Source organism: Pseudopodoces humilis, chromosome 1 (assembly GCF_049639895.1).
Source record: "Pseudopodoces humilis isolate 2021_Gansu_Grassland_sample_001 chromosome 1, ASM4963989v1, whole genome shotgun sequence".
Classification (NCBI taxonomy): domain Eukaryota; kingdom Metazoa; phylum Chordata; class Aves; order Passeriformes; family Paridae; genus Pseudopodoces; species Pseudopodoces humilis.
In genome coordinates, this window is record NC_142200.1 from 87,741,045 (window position 1) to 87,753,900 (window position 12,856).

The following is a 12,856-nucleotide window of genomic DNA, read 5'->3' on the forward strand; positions in this document are numbered from 1 at the left end:
GTAGCCTCCTGCAAGGGTAGTGGGTGCTCTGAGATTTTTAAATGAAAATGGAAAGCTATAACTACAACAGGGGGAAAAACATCCCAAATAACATATACATGGATTTGCCAACCCCTCCCCTGCATGTCTGACTCTATAATCTCCTGGTGTGAAACATTAGTAAGACCAGACTGCTGAGGGATTTATACAGATGTAACCACAGTGTAAAGGATAAGGAAATATATAAGGATATACAGCTAATAAATATCAGAATGTTAGAAGAGCAGGGAGCAAGAAGGCACCCAAAGCAGCAGTTCTCTCCAGTTGAGCAAACTGATTTGAGCAACTGACCAAACTTCACCAGAGGTGAAGAGGAAACCTACAGCAAGCAATGGCAGGACTCTGACAATAAAAGCCCATTTTGTGTAAAATTTCCACAGAGATTTCCAGTAATTACTTGGGGGGCGGGGGGGGGTGTCTTTAAATAAGAAGCAAAAATATCTACATTGCGTGAAACTTCTCAATTTAAAAAAATTCAGCCCAAGATTCTACTCAAAAAAAGTTGCTCTTTGGAAGATTTTTTTTTGTGATTTGTGGTTTACTATGTAGGATTAAACACGTTTTTTTATGTAAAGACTGAAAATTTTGTTTTCCTTCTAAATCCATTTAACAATTTTCAGTTCTATAATATACTGAAGTTATACCTCTGAAAAAAAAGCAAATTATGAGTGACATTCAAATGAAAGAAAAGAAGTTCAGTACAAACATCAAGCAAAATCGACCCTACTTCAGGAAAATTCTATTCATGGCTCACAAGAGTTGAAATCAAGAAGAGGCAACTGGGATGTCAATTGTGATCAAATGGACCACTGAAAATGATTTAAGTAAGTAAATTCTTGGAAGATGGTATTGAAAGCAGTAGGCCAAAGGTGAACGAGTAAGAGGAGAAAAGCAGAAGGATGGGTAGTTCAGGAGTTAGAAGCTCTCTAAACCAAAAGCAATTGCAAAATGGAGATTGCAGCCCCAGGGGCCATCTTAAAGCTGATGGGATTGAGGTGATATCATTCGTTTACATTGATGCATTTTCTACAGTTTGTGGAAGAGATGGAAACTGCAGAAGATATGCAGGGCTCTTACAGAAACTATTTGTGTTTGTCATTTATGATAAAGGCTTGTGCCATCACTCTGTAAGGACATTTGTATAACCAGCACAAGAAGAGTCACTATGAGTTTAGCAAGCATGGAGTATATTCAGAACAATTAGAATTTCCAGACCGTTGGAATACTGAGAAGCAAAAGATTAAAAGAGGGAGATCAGGATTTTCCAAGCTGATTAGACATTCAGAAATGTCAGATGTCTCTTTCAAAGCACCTAAGCAGGTAAGGCATGTAATCCTCACTGAAGTCAACAGAGCAAGGTGCCTGGCCCCAAGGCACGTTAGCAATGTTCTCAGGCACCTACTCCAGCCAGGAAGACCTACATCACCCTGCAGATCTGGCTCTGGGTGCTGCACATGGGAAACAGAGGACACTCTCTTATGTGTCTACCTTCAGCTAAGAGCATTTGGGAAAAAAGGTCTGACAGGTCTGATAAATAGAGACTACAGACCAAACAACAAACTATAGGAGATCCCAGGAGAGACTGAGGTTTATTCTTCACAGGAATAAAAGGCTTCTACAAGGCTGGAAGGGACCACGAGCCCCTTGCACCATGTGCAGCCTCACCCCAGGCCACTGGGATCCAGGCAGCAGCCCCGGCAGAGGCACCGCCCTCTCCACTGCCTGCCTTTTAGCATCGCTCGCATAATTGCCCTGCAAGAGGTGCCAGATTGCAGATAATGGCTCCTCTGAATTCAGGTGGCATACGTGCAGTCCAACGAGCCAGGTTTCTCTGGAGCTGTCGGGGCCTGATTTTTTGGGGAGGTTACGTAAGTACACGCTCGAGGAGCACCTACGCATCACAGGAGCTGGCCAACCCTTTCCTCCTCCCTCTGCCTGCTGCAACATATCGGGCCCACCTGTGGCCTGGAGAGCACCTTCCCAGCCTTTACACAAAGCTTGGCTTGATTTTCACACTGCGTTAAGCCTTGCATGGAGCCGCAGAGGGAAAAAAAAAAAAAAATCAAGCAGCGAGTACATTTGTAGTAAGTGCTGCAGAGTGACCGAGCCATAGGTAACACTATTAGCCTGTGTGTTAATACCCTTTGAAGCATGTGTTAATCCTTATATTAGCATATATAGCATATCAATACACCCTTTAATATTGCTCTTTATTTTACATTGTTTTACTGTCTTCTCTACATTAGTCCAACCTGTAACAGCAGGGAGTATCTCCAGGATGCTGCTCTTTCCCCCACTTTCCGTAATAATCTCTGTGTTGCCATGAATGCAGCAATTCAAAAGTTCTGCTGCTAAGGTCTAATCATGGTGCCTTAGATAAGGTCAGAACAAATTCCAGTGTAATAAATAACCAAAACTAGATGAAACAGCTGTATCCCCCGCATTTTCCCCATGTTGTAATGCAGTTTGAATCACAGCCCAATTCTGAGGTAGAGGAAAGCTGATCCAATACAACCCACTGGAAAGACAGCAAAGCATATGGTGTATATCAAGTGATTAATTTTCAACATTAATTTTTAAACATTAATTTCGGGTGCTTTGGAAGGTAGAACTAAGTAACTGCCAAGTTTAGTTAATTTTTGTTTTTAATAACTTTAAGCCTTTTTTTTTTCCCTTAAATTGCTTCTCCTGGAGTTAGTAAACCACTTTGTAATCACAGTTAAAAAAAATGTATTCTCATCTAAAATTTGGTTAGAAACTACACAAGCTGAAAAGCCCCTTAGTAAGGGATTTAAATTGAAGTGGAACCAATACCTAAACAATAAAATGACAGCAATACAGAAGTTGCAGAGATAAAGTTGAAATTCTAAACGTATCTAAACAATGTTATAGTTTCTAAGCCCCAGACATAATTCCTCACAGCAAGAGGGAAAAAGGCAAGTTGAAAAATAGCAAAATCCAACTTGTCAAATGCAAAATAAAAACTTCCCCTAGCTGCTGTTTCTGTATGCTGGGAGCATAAAAATAATATATGAACAGGGAATGTGACAGCCAAAGATGGCCTCAATGATTGTTAGAGCTAAGAAAACATTTACTTCTGCGCTTTGTTCACGAGTGCTGCTGAGTTTACAATGTGTGTCGATGCAACCCCAGCTAAAGCATAACAGTGTTCTCCTAAAGAATCCAATTAATTTGTTTTTCAAGCCAGTCCATTACATGAAGTCGATTCAATCCTGTTTTGCTCCAGTCTCCCCAAATGCAACAATTCTATTTTAAAAACCATTCTAATTTTAAAAAGTTAAAAGTTAAAAAATTAACACCAGACCAAATTAAACTTCGATAACTCTGTCGGTAAATTCCAGTGTAATGGTTTCTACATGCCGTATGCAGGGAAAAATGAGACCTATTAAATGGAACAGCACATCTCAGGGCATGATGCAACTAGGTATCCCATGCATGCATTGTGTTTCCTTTCACTATGGAGAAGCAACTGCATGCTACCACACAGACCTTTATCAGCTTGGCCACCACCATTATGGTGAATACAGCAAAATGGATTTTCCTCCCACCTAGCTGACACTGAGAGAGTTATTCTGTTGTATTTACAGTGCCCAGATATTCCTTCAAGGACGTCCAGTTCACTGAGGTCTTCCCTGGCATTTCAGACTAAGGTCCATTTTGAACACACCTTCAAAAGAAATTTATTTTATGGCTTGCTTGACAAATCACTACATGCAACTTGGTTACAAAGAGCCTGAACGTCTCATGTTGCTAATGTTGGAATCCAGAAGACAATACTTAGACAAGGACTGTGTGACCAAGCAATTAACCTATAAATAGTTTTGTGGGCTAACATTTACGAAATTAACATTCATTGCTACCTAAAATTACTCCTGAAAAAAAAAATCATTTTCTTTAGAGGTTTTATGAATATAAGTTCATGATATTTAAAAAAGTTACCAGAGAACCAAAAGTTATTCTGATACTGAAAGTTACTCAAATGCCTCAGGTTGCCAGAAACATACCCTAGTGTTTTAAAGAAGAAATCAATAGCACTGCTTTACCAGTCAGGCCACATCTGAGTCCTTCTTTCAAGATATCATCAGACATGACAAAAGGGCATCAGAAAATTAAAAACTTATTGCAGGAGATAAGCAAACAAGATGAATTTCAGTGGCCTGCTATCTATGAGATCTTCAGCTCACTGATCTTAAGCTGTGTTCACCTTCTCGTCCACAGTTACCGTATTGTTGATCAACCTCCATTTCAGGTGACTACCACTTCATTCACTAAATAATTACAGTTAATAACCAACCACTTTGGGAATCCAGACAGCACCGTGTATCTCCAGGAGCCTCAGTGCTTGTGAAATGACATGTAAACCCTACATCTCTATTAAACTGCTGCTGCACCTCTGCAAGTGAACAAAGCAAAGAATATCTTAACCAGCAGACATTACCATAAAAATACCGGCAGATCCCAAATGGCATCACAGGGGCAGCCCAAGCAGTACTACTACTACTCACTACTTCAGTTTTACAACTCTTCCTAAGAGACATACCTGCTTTAGGAGAGTGAACTGTGTTGCACGCAGTAAATTTACTGCCTTTTAAACACCCATTTCCAAATTAATTGTCTAGTGCTAAATGCCACTCAAGCTCTGCTGACATTCTTTATCCACCCAAGCCATGGCTTTCTGAGGTTTATAAAGCTAACAGAATAATTTGATTGACTTCTTGCCTATTGATTCAGGGGGCTATACATAATTCAAATTACTTGAAGAGATGAAAGCATTATTTGATTCTAAACTTCATTCCCATTGCTCTGATGAGACAACTTCCCTCCATATAACATTTTAACTTCATTTTCTGTTGCCACTGAAAGATACTTCCAGAGTTACTGCACTATTTTGAATTCACAGAAAACTCAGAAGACATTGCAGGGTTGGGGGGCTTTTGTTTTTTTCTGCCTGGAGCTCAATAAATGCTGAACTTCACTTTAGTTCAATTATTTTTAAGCATTTCAAAACTCCTCTTCTGTGACTTTATGTTCCCTCCTTGCAGAGCAATAAAAGTCCATTAGTCTCCCCTGCTGAATGTTTTGTGAGTGCTCTTTATATGAAATCATATCAGACAACTGTACCTTGCCTTGTAAAAAAATGTTGACACCTATATATTATTTAAGTTTATTTTTGTTATTATTATTATTCATGCTAGGACAAAACAGCAGGCTCCAAGCCCTTCCTGCTGGAAGGCAGCTCCACATACAGCTGTCCCAGACACCTGAGCACGCAAAGTGCTCAAGCACAAATAAAACTAAACCACATTTCAGGGAGTCTACTGGGTTTCTCCACAAGGGATTCAAAGGCAGGTGAGGAAGTGTCAGTTTTTGGAAGAGGTGGGGAAATACTGAGAACAGATGATTGCAGGCTCAGCCAGGACCCTTCCAACACAAGTACCTCTAGGCTTAGAGAGAAACAATTTTCAAAGCTCCCAAAACACCTCAAAAACTGCAGAACTGTAAGATTAGTTATTAAACCTCCCAAAATATCAGGTATTTAAATAGCACTTCAGCTCTCTTGTGAATTACCTGGGGATGAAGACACATCAGTATTATTTGTAGAGCTCTGTGCTCTTCAGCACTTTCAGACAGACTCAATCCCTTGGTCTCTGTCACTGCAGCATCTAGAGGAAATTACAGTCCAGAACAGATTTTTGAAACTAGACAAGTCTCTGAGCATTATGATCAACAGGCTGCTACAAGGTACAATTATCTTTGTTTCTCTAGGCCTAAGAATCAAAATCAACTTCACTTAACCCAGTGTAGTCTCACTGACAGATAATTGAGCAAGTGATAACCATCAGGTGCTTTGCCTGGAGAATCGAGTGGTTAGCTTGCGCATATCAAGAGACTGATTTAAAAATCAATTAAAACTCTGACATGGGGCAATTTTCTCTCAAGGGATTTCAAACCTGCAAAAGCCAGTGATAGGTATCCCAGGGAACAAAAAGCAGACTGTAGGGTGGTGGGGTTTGCAGCAGGCACACATCAAGGGATGCACATGTCATTTTGAACTGTTCATGTGCTAAACTAAAAGTTGTTAGGCTTCAGTGGCTAAACTGGACACAAGCAAGGCCCCCTCAGTACAGATGACTTTACATAAGGATAGTGGATGCAGTTTTCTGAAGCTTAGAAAATCTTATGTCCACTTTAATTAAAATGAATCTTTTAAAACTGTGCTAATAATTAGTTAATAAACAGTTTGCCATAAAAAGCTAGACACTTGAAGATACTTGTGGTTCAAAAAGGAATATCATGGTATTTCTGCAATTTAATCTCCTTCACCACTGACATCTAGCAAACAAAGCCTAACTTAGGTTGGACAAACTAAACCAAAACACAAAATCATCAGGACAAGACTCATAAGACAGAGATGAATAAAAGGAGATGCTAATACACCCTGCAGCACAGACAAATGGAAAAAAGATAATATGAAAAGTAACATTGAATGATAGAAGTATGATTTTACTGTCTGCTGCATTTCTCATCCATGAAGCAGACTCAGGGAGGAAAGAGACACTTAGCACCTGTAACATAGAAATTCTTTGGTAGTCCTGGAAGGAAACTTCTTCAGCCTTAATGTCCCCGCACTGTACTACTACCTGATCTGCTCAGACCTGAAGCTGGCCCGTGATAGGTGGTATCAGCTCAAATACCAGACTCCAGCATGCTGAGCATCGTTTGTGTTAATCTACACAAATTCTATAACCAACTTCCTCCAAAGAAAATAATTACTGATTTTCATGGCTGCAGCCATCATACCTACCAGGCTTATCTAGCAACTTCTGGGTAATATTATACTGAAAAATATGTTTCATTCCAGTGTCTAGTCAATAAAAGAATTTAGATCATGCTACTTAAAGAAAAAAAATGTAAAAAGGACTGATTAGGGAAAAATGCTTAGAAATAAGTAGTTAGAGTAACTCTACAGCTTTAGAGGCAGCCAGAAGTGGTCAGTCTGGTCACATTTAATTTTTTTACACATACAAGAGGATAATCTGGGGCATGCCTACACAGGTATCCTTTTAAAGTGTGGTGGATTGCACAGAAGAGTCAAAATTAGCAAGACCACGTTAGCTCTTCCTCATTTCTTTTGTGTCCTAAATAGCACCTTCCAAAATAATCAAAATAATTCCCTTTTAGCACCTTCACCAGGCAAAATGCAGGTTGCAGCATGCCTTGTCTGGAACAACACAGGCACAGCTCAGCCTAACATCATTTAGGGTATATGGTAGAGAAACTGGCTGCAGCTCCTAGAGGAAGAGGAGCCTCTACATTTCCTGGCAGGATTTCCCTACCCAGAAAGCAGTTTCACCACGTCCTTGCATGCATCTGTTATGACTGAATCCTTCTTGCCACAAGAAAGATGGGAAGAAACCAGAAGAGAGAGACTAAATATGAGGAAGCTTCCCAGCCACCTGCATTTCTCTTCTGTCCCTGATGTAACTTCTGGCTTTATGCAAGTACTACTTCCAGTTAGATTGGATTGTTTCCCTTCCCCCAATGCTTCTTTGGTTTGGCTACGAGACTAAAAATCCAGTATTAACACAGCTTTAGTCATTAATCAAGGTAACCTTTTTTTGCTTTCCAAAGTTTCTCATGTTCTTATCTTTGCATAATTGAGCATTTACATTTCAGAAGAGCATCACCTGAGGGAGTGGGGGCAGATTTTGAAAGGTTTGGGGTTTTTTTCCCCCCCTTAAGTTTCAAGTTTAAAAAAAAAAAAAAACAAGGAAAAAACCCAACTTTGAAAGGGGATGAAGTTAAATTACCAAAGCCTTAGGGCAGAGTAACTTAAAGACTGATAATGGGTAAGAGTTTCTCCCATTCACCACAGAAACTAACTTTTCACATGACAGGAAATCAACAAGCAATAGAGTCAACAAGCTATAAAGTTTTTTTCTTAAGTAGAAGTGTCTTATCAAAAGACACAAACAGCCTCCTAAGATTTTTTTTTTTTTTTTTTATACCTTTCCAAGGCAGAGCCAATGGTAGATTTTCTGAACACCTGTGTTGGAAAATGCCACCTCATCAGATCTGCATATTCCCATAAGAAGTTTGAGCAAACCCTGCCCAGTCACAGCCATGGCCTTAGCAGAGGCCTCTTTTCTGGGGCAGGATGCTCCATGGGCAGGTGTTTTGGGCTGCCAGAGCCCCAGGGAACTTTATCTGCCAGGTCTTACTTTAACCAGGGATTATTTTAAAACCCAAAGGCTCTAAAAGTCCCCAAAGCAGTGCAGTAACACCTTGCATGCCCCTAAAGCCAGGAACAATGCTTAGCTTTTGGCAGTGCCCAAATCATGACCAGAATAAGGCAGTACAAGCAGCCCAGTGAGCCAATTACCTTGTCTGTATATTTTGCACAAGTGTCACAAGCACACTGTTTCTGAAAAAGTTTTCTGCTTAAGGCTGCACTTGTTTCTTCCCATAGGAGAACCATTTTTTATATATTAGTTTATTCTACAAAAACACTTTTATACTCCCTTTTTCAGTGGACCAATAAGAAATCCTATTACTTATAGAAGGAAGAGGAATTTGAGTAGGATATTTAGGAAAGCAGTGAACAAATACCACAACAGTTGTCTAATGGCCCCATATTGTCACTATCCTGAAAAAAGTAATAAAATCAAAAATCCTGCTTCCAAAAACTAGTCACATAAACCCACTCTCAATGATGCAGCTAATTTTTCATGGTGTATTTGTTATTTTGGGCTTGATTTTCATGAAGGAAAATAATGCCCTTCCCTGTTAGTGTTACTGGTGGTGGAAACACAATTTAGTATAAACATCAACAGAATCAAGAAAATAATTCACCTGTAAAAACCTGACTGCTGGGACCAAGAAAATGTCAAAGGCATTGAAGAGAATCAAAAGTACTTAGTAAGACAAGAAAACCCCTTTCTTTTCCCCACAAATTGCAGAATATTAGAAAAGCATTATGGCAACACTTTGATCCCACCAGTTAATTTGAGGCAGCCCAGAATAGATGTGTCCATGAGACTTTGTCCCCAGTACTGCTGAGATTTCCTTTGAATTGGAAGGGGAGATTTCTGTCAACAAAAACAAGTGCAGAAGCAAACCATGGCAGCCAGACAAGCATTTTATAGCTCAAACAGATATACAGTGACTAAATCCAACTTTGCTCAGACAACTCTCCAGACAGCAGCCCACTACAGAAACCCCAGAAACCCCAGAGCAATCCCAACACAAACCCTTCCTAATGCACAAATCAGCTGGTGTCCCAGCCCTACAAGTGAGAGGGCTGGGATGTAGCTCCTATCAACTGGGGTTAACTAAGCAACCCTGTGATTTCTACAAAGAAACCATGAAGGGAGATAATTTTCTCTCTGAGCCACAAAACTTTACTAACAGCTTCCTTGCTGCATTTTGCAATTTCCACAGAGCTAGTTACTGGGACTTTGTTTCTTAGCACACCTTGTTTCAGAAAGTTTAGGAAACGGAAAAAAAATATGAAGCCTGAACTAGCTTACTAGCTTGGATTTGTTTTGAAGACAGTTATAAAAAAAACTAAGCAACACACAAACACACAAAAATTTTTCAGAACATCCCAAGCACCATTACTGCCTCTGTTTCCTCTGAAGCTTACAATAACTGATTCAATTTGGTTTTCATTCTACATCTTGCAACACTTGGGTTATGCTTTTATTCAGAAATAAAATTTACTGAGCATTGGAAGATTAGGAAAAAGCAAGATGTGCTTAACACTTGCTGCACTTCATTGAAAATGTAGAACAAGCAAGGCTTAGCTTAGCTCTAAAACTAATAAATACTTTAGCTGTTTTGTGTTATGGGTAGTGTTCAGTGGCTTGCATGACTAATTAAACAATCTTGAGTTTGCTTTGAAGGCTAAGCCATCCTTAATGGCTTTAAATTACATTCTATCAAGCTAAGCTCAGAATTAAAATCCTCATCTGTAATAAGGAATTCCATTGTGTATAAATGCTAGGAGAGAGCAGTATTGGAAAGTTTAATAATCTGGATGGTTTCTGGCCCTCATAGCAAAATGAGAAATCCTGTCATTCTCATAGCATTGGGAGGTGAAGCTCCTCAGAAAAGGTACAGAAAGAAAAATGTTTTGGGTGGAGTTTTGCATAAGATGGTAACTCAAGGAGGAGATGAAGGTGTAAGTGGGGGTGGGGAGCAGAAGCAGATGGTCAGGGAGGGGAGCTGTGAGAGAAGATGTAGTGGCAATTCTTGTTACGTAGTCCTATCTATTGCCAGCACCAGGGAAGCCCAACTCTAATCCATTGCTACCCAGTTATTGCAATGGAAGAAGTCACCAGCACATCCTACGTTAATTTCCATTAACAAATTATTTGAGATCACAGCTCCTCCACTGTGTGCCAGAGAGTTCATTCTCTCCAAGCAAGCACACCAACAGCGGTATTTTCTCCATCTGCAAACACACAAGAGTCACCCCTAGGCACACAGGGAGCCAGGTTGCAGAGCACAGTCAGGCACAGACACACCACATGGAGCAAGGACAGCATTTTGCTGCAAAGGCTTTGGGCCACAATGACTGACTATGCCTGTAACCCCTCTTTGCAGGAGAGGGAGAAAAAAGCTGTGTGCAGTCTAAACACATCCTGCAGCTTGGTCTGATCGGTGCCAGGAGCAGATGCCCCTCATGTCCACTCTCCCCCATGACACTTCTCCAGGATGAAACACATAACCCACACCTGCTGCAACAAGTACGCCGAGGACTCTTTTCTGGGCAAGGTAGTTTTGATCCCCGAGCCATCTGAAGTCAGCAGACTTCAGTCCAAAAGTGCAAATGCTTTCAGAAGCGGATGTTTTTTCCCTATTCAAATAATCAACTCACGTTTTTCATTCATCCAGCAGGACTGGGGCTGAGCCTGCTGTAAGAGAGGCATAACCCACCACTCATCCTTTCGGCTGCTGCCTGCAGCACATGTGGTGCGCTCAGTCCTTTTGAGTCACTGCCCATTAAACAATTGTTCCTCCTTCTCTTTCATTAAAATCATCCTCAAAATCCTGCCCAGCATCTCCCTGCAGTTAAGTTGATTTTTCTGTGGTGTCTGTATGCATGGAGAGGGAATCTTTTTTTCCATGACTACTTTCCCCACAGATCTGGTAGCTGAGAAACACCATGTTTTCACTGTTTGCCTTTACTTTTAGCTCTTCCACAAACGAAAATGTGAAGCCATCCGTGCCTTATCTGGCACGGCTCTGCCTTGTTTTCTTTCCCCACTTAACAGACTCATTCATGTGTAGGAGACTTCTGATCCCAGGTTTAGATATTCATCCCTATTTTACATAACCATAAGCAATGGTAGGTACTTACACAAACTACAGCCGGTCTTTGCCCCTGTGCACAACAAGCAGAGAGGTTTAAAGCCATCAACAAACAACTGCCCTCTGCTTCCAGGTCTCCCTTTGCAAAACATGCCACTGGCAGAGAGACAGGGGGAAAGGGGGGGGGGAAGTAAAAAAAAAAGAAGAGGTGTTAATGTATAGTGAAGAAGGCAAGAAACTCCATTAGGGACCTGCCCCTGGTTTCCTTCTTGTGCTGACTGGCTGCTCAGGGACCAAGGCCACCCAACCCAGCACACACACATCATCCTTGCCACTCTGCTTCTGGAAGTTGCTGTAGGGTTGTGATGAAACCCATTCAGTCTCAGGCTGGTGGAAAGTGGGGCAGAGAAGGTTGGTTGTTTTAAAGTTTCTATTTAGTAGCCTGGTGACTACCTAAGAGGGGAAGTTGGTTTCTGTGCCTTCCACATTTGAAGAAATTAAGGCCCTCAGTTCCTACTTCCATGGCAGTGTCCTTGTTATCCCCAAAAATGCAAGAGACAAGCCCCAGAGAACAAGGAATCCCTGAAGGGGCAACCTGTATTTTTGGGCCATGGAAACACCTTGGAAGGCTGTTCGAGAGTTTTCTACCTCACAATATAAAATTCAATTAAGTAGGAATGGAGATTACCCAAAATGAAAATATTCAGCATTGAATACATTAAGCTAGTGATTTATTTTGGTTTCTGTAGCCACTAAATGCATTTTCAGGTCTCAAGGAAATCCATCCTTTCCACAGCTCCATTTTGTGGAAGTCAGGAAGCTTCCTGTATGTACACTTTATATTTTTCCCAGTTCCTCCCCTCAGGAGGCATGCAGCCTTCGCACACCCTCTGTGCAGGAATACCCATACAGTCACTCAGCGTAAGAAATTAAAGTTACTTACCACATGGCTTCAAATTTCCAGCAAGCCCACCTCAGAAGAACATCCCTGTACTCCACCACAAAATATTCCAGTGCATGGCTGTGGGACAGCACTGATGCTTTAAAGGCTCTGAACAGCTTATGGTCTCCTGTCCTCTCAGTTACTGCAAGAGTCTCTCCAGACAGCCAATAATATGGACCATGCTTGCTTCCAAAAATGATTCATTCAGGACGTTAGTGCACCCTAAAGCCACCACAGAGGTCTGCTCTAGAGTTTAGCTCAATGCCACACCAAGCCACAAAAAAAAAAAGACAACCCATGCAAGCAGGACCCCCACAAAGGGAAAAGGAAGCGGAAACAAAAGGAAAGGGAAAGAAAATCCACTAAGTAGCCACAGGTTCTGCCATAACTGCAGCAGCTGATTGCAATGAATGGGAGGCAACTGTGCCTGTCACCTGGGCAGGATCTCAGCTCAAACACCTCCATTCCTTACTGTCAAATTCATATTTAATCCCCTTAACACCAGGGCAGGGAGCTAAAGCTCTTGGAGCCCCTGAG

General features: G+C 41.1%; 1 protein-coding gene across 1 annotated transcript in view; it reads right to left on the reverse strand.

The window, feature by feature from the left end:
• LOC102100973 (uncharacterized) overlaps positions 1-12,613 on the reverse strand; it is a 263,975-nt gene extending 251,362 nt beyond the window's left edge. The window contains exon 1 of the mRNA XM_088053539.1: positions 12,320-12,613. The gene's annotated coding sequence lies outside the window, so the exon portion shown is untranslated. The remainder of the gene's footprint in view (positions 1-12,319) is intronic.
• Between the last annotated feature and the right edge of the window lie 243 nt (positions 12,614-12,856).